The following is a 4,329-nucleotide window of genomic DNA, read 5'->3' as shown; positions in this document are numbered from 1 at the left end:
TTTTTTTTTTCATTGAAGTATAGTTGATTTACAAAATTGTATTATTTACATATGCACAAGAAAGTTATTCATATATATTTTTTCTAATTGTTTTCCATTATAGATTATTATAAGATATTAAAATAGTTCCCTGTGCTTTAGTAGGACTTCCCAGGTGATGTAGTGGTTAAGAATCCATCTGCCAATGCAGGAGTTACAAGACATGTGGGTTTAACCCCTGGGTTGGGAACATCCCCCGGAAGTAGGAAATGCCAACCTGCTACAGTGTTCTTGCCTGGAAAATTCCACAGACAAAGGAAGCTGGTGGGTTATAGTCCATGGGGTCTCAAAGAGTAAGACACAACTGAACGACTGAGCACATGTGCTATAGTAAATACTTGCTTAGGATCAAAGTACTTTCTAAGCTAATATGTAAGAGAGGTCCTCCACATAGGTATTAAATGGACCAAATGTTGGCACATATCTTGAAATAGGAAAGACATTAAAAAGCTAGATGCAAAACATGCAAGGAAATAGCCCTTCCTGGCTAGCCCAATTTTCATAGGGCAGGCTCAGTGGGGAGGAGACAAAATATATAAAAACAGGAAGCTAAGTTAGACTGAGGTCTCTTTGGGATCAACCCACCCTCATGCCTCTATGGTGTGCTATTCTTTCTTTGCCAAATAAACCTCTGAGCTGTAACAGATCTATAATACTGGTCCGCCCTTTCAAAACTTTGCTGCGGCAAGACAGAACGGAGGAAAGACACACTCCTGACACCAGCGTCAGGATCTTTTCCAAGGAGTCAGTTCTTCACATCAAGTGGCCAAAGTATCGGAGCTTCAGCTTCAGCATCAGTGCTTCCAGTGCATACTCAGGACTGATTTCCTTTAGGACTGACTGATCTGATTTCCTTGTTGTCCAAGGACTCTCTCAAGAGTCTTCTCCAATGTCATAATTCAAAAGCACCAATTTTTGGTGCTATTTTCTCTATGGTCCAACTCTCATGTCCGTATGTGACTACTGGAAAAACCATAGCTTTAACTATACTGACCTTTGTCAGCAAAATAATGTCTCAGTTAAAGACATTAAATTATAGCTGGCAGTGTAATCTAAGAGCTTGAGATTCAGACAGTGGTATAACATGAGAATACAACTCAAGGAATAGGACAGATATTGAAAAGAAAAACTCTGCTTATCCTAAAAGAGTCATTTGCTTTGAGGATAAGACAAACTGCCCAAAAACTAAATGTAACTTCCTTACAATTAAATTTCAATTTATATTTGCTTACTTTTCATTCAAAATTTTAATGTATACCTTTTGTATAAGCCCATGGGTTATTTATCATGGATGTCTAGATGATTAAGAAATGTCTATATAATTGAGGATTTAACAAAATACTAGAAACTCATAGTTTATCAGATCTCATAAATGGAAATTTTTTATTCATATGTTAATTAATAAACACAAAATCTATTATTATCTTTACCCATAATTTGCAGTAACTGTTTACTTAGAATCTGCTAATGGCAGTCATTGCTTTAAGAAGTGGGATCAAACCATCTTTCTCTTAAAAGGGGATAATAACTTATTTGTAAGTAAAATGAAAGAGTAATATGACATGTCATGTAAATGATAAAGATAACATGTGTTTCAAGAGCTTGCAAAGGGGAATTGAACCATGCTATCTCATTTCCTATAAGCTTTTAAGAGTGCTCTCTTAATAATCACCTTTCACTTATTGTTTTGATAAAAAGGAAAGTTAAATACATTCTAGAGGGATTTTTATAAAATGTCTGAGGACAACCTAGAGGGTATTATAGAAAGCAGATCATTCTCTGAAGTTTCTCATTCCCTGCTGAATTTGCCCAAGGGAGTAAAGATAATTATGATGATGAGATGTATCATTATTATTGTAATTTATTGAGTGTTAATGGTACACTCAACACAGTAGTAAATAACAAAAATTAAATGATCATTCCAGTTTCAGGACAGAGGCACTGCATAAACACAGATATAGAAAGGCAGGGTAAGCCCAACACTCAGAGGGGTTTTAGAGAAACTAGGCATAGAATAAATCATTTAAGCTGACCTAATAAGTATGTGGGAGAAGGCAATGGCACCCCACTCCAGTACTCTTGCCTGGAAAATCCCATGGCTGGAGGAGCCTGGTAGGCTGCGGTCCATGTGGTCGTTAAGAGTCAGACAAGACTGAGCGACTTCACTTTCACTTTCACTTTCATGCATTGGAGAAGGAAATGGTAACTCACTCCAATGTTCTTGCCTGGAGAATCCCAGGGATGGGGGAGCCTGGTGGGCTGCCGTCTGTGGGGTCGCGCAGAGTCGGACACGACTGAAGTGACTTAGCATAGCATGGCAACAAGTATGTGAGACTTAAGAGAAAACACTGAGAAAGATTAGTGATTAATGAAAAAATAAATAGCACTTCAATATTGTAAAATAGTATTAGGTCAGATCAACCGGACTTTGGAATACTGTCATAATTTCAAATATGCAGTTCATTCTCATATAAGATCTCACATCATGCATCCTAGGCTTTGATTTGAAATTTATGGTTACCACTATGAAAATGAGCCATATTACATATTAAACAACTCAGAAGTCCTCAGTGAGGTTGCAGGAAACTTTTAGCAATAAGTTAATAATATGGAAGAGGTGGGACATATGAGTGCTATGAAAACAAGAGAACTTAACCAAGTCTCGAGGGGCTGCAGAGATATGGTGTTGTGAATCTGACTTGTAGACTGGAGTAGAAAGAAGAAACCTGTCCAGAGAGAAAGAGAATGAAAAATAGGAAAAGAGTGAGAAAAAAGGTAGCAAAAGTAGTGAGAATGGAGAGAGGGAACTACCTGGTATATAAAGGCTTTTTTCACTTTTGTCTCAGTCTTCTTCTGAGGATTTGAAAAATCCTATCTTTATCTTGATTAGATAGCCTAGTACCTTATGATTTTGTTTGTTTAAGGATTCTATTAAGGTATAAACAAAGAAACTTCATCCTTGATAATGCTGATATCCACTGATAACCAGAAAGCAGTTAATGTCTGAAAAATTCATAATATTCAAGAAAGGAAAATGATAGCAAGTGTGGTGCAGTGAGCAAGGATAGTGACCTATTAAAGCAGTCTAAAAAAATAGTTAATATTATAAGTTGTTGCATTTTAAAATGTGAGATGCCATTAAGAATATGAGCATAAAAAGAAAATAAAGAAAGAGGACTTTCCTGGTGGCTCAGACGGTAAAGCGTCTGCCTACGATGCAGGAGACCCAGGTTCAATCCCTGTGTTGGGAAGATCTTCTGGAGAAGGAAATGACAACCCATTTATGGGAATATGAGCATGGTACTCATCTTATTCTACCATGAAAGTATTTGGGTCAGTTCCTTGAATTTTAGCAGATGGGGGTATTGCATAGCAAAATGTTAGTACAATTTTTAATGCATTACTATGGGAGCAGCAGAAGTTAAATGATAAAAATCTTCAAAAAATGTAATAGGTATGAGAACCTGGGATAATTTTTCATACTTTTTTTTTGAGAATTTACCCTTTCTACCTAATCTCTGTGTGTATAAAACTGATTCATTTTAGGATGTAACTTAAAAATCTTGTATCTTTATTTTTTAAATTATTTCAGCTAAAATATTTCTTTTGTGATGTCATAAAAATATATTACCATAGAGTTGTTTTCTTTTATGAATTTAGCTTTTGGTGTATTATCTAAAAACTGAACAAAAAGATAACAATACCATAAAACAAAACTATCACCAAAATCAAGTTTACAAAGTTTTTCTCCTATAGTTTCTTCTAGGAGTTTTATAGTTTGCATTTCACATTTAGATCTACAAACCATCTTGAATTAATTAATTAATTAATTTAGTTTTAGGGCAGTGACCCTGCTGTGATGTACCACTATATGCCAAATTTATTTCATGGATCTTTGGCAAAACTAGAACTTATGTAAGAATTTCAAAGTAAAAATCATATGAGGTAAATTTAATTAAGCATGCAAAGAAGACTTTGTTCAATACCATTGTGATCAGTCAGAAAACCATCTGAGTTCCACTCTGCTGAGACTTTTTAAGAACTAGAAGAGTTTTTAAGAACTGAGGTGGGAGTGGGGTTGTAGATCATCTTTGTTTGCTAACTGATTATACCCAGAAGATATATGAATTTTCTTGAATCTTTATGACAGAATGTAGTTTTACAACTTGGAGTAAGGTATACATATAAGTTAGGCTTTCCCCTATCAGAATCAGGATTAGAAACAAGGAGGTTACCTTCCTTGCTGGTTATATTTCAAAGAATGGCCCGCAGGTCCTTAAAAAAAAATTC

At 35.5% G+C, this 4,329-nt stretch overlaps 1 non-coding gene across 1 annotated transcript; it reads left to right on the top strand.

Annotated features, from left to right (window-relative positions):
* Positions 1-3,218: 3,218 nt before the first annotated feature.
* Positions 3,219-3,291, top strand: TRNAR-ACG (transfer RNA arginine (anticodon ACG)). Its single transcript has one exon. It is a non-coding gene; the product is annotated as a tRNA-Arg (tRNA).
* Positions 3,292-4,329: the final 1,038 nt, after the last annotated feature.

Source organism: Muntiacus reevesi, chromosome 11, assembly GCF_963930625.1.
Source record: "Muntiacus reevesi chromosome 11, mMunRee1.1, whole genome shotgun sequence".
NCBI lineage: Eukaryota > Metazoa > Chordata > Mammalia > Artiodactyla > Cervidae > Muntiacus > Muntiacus reevesi.
The sequence above is the reverse complement of the archived record's forward strand: the minus strand, read 5'-3'. Positions and strand labels throughout refer to the sequence as shown.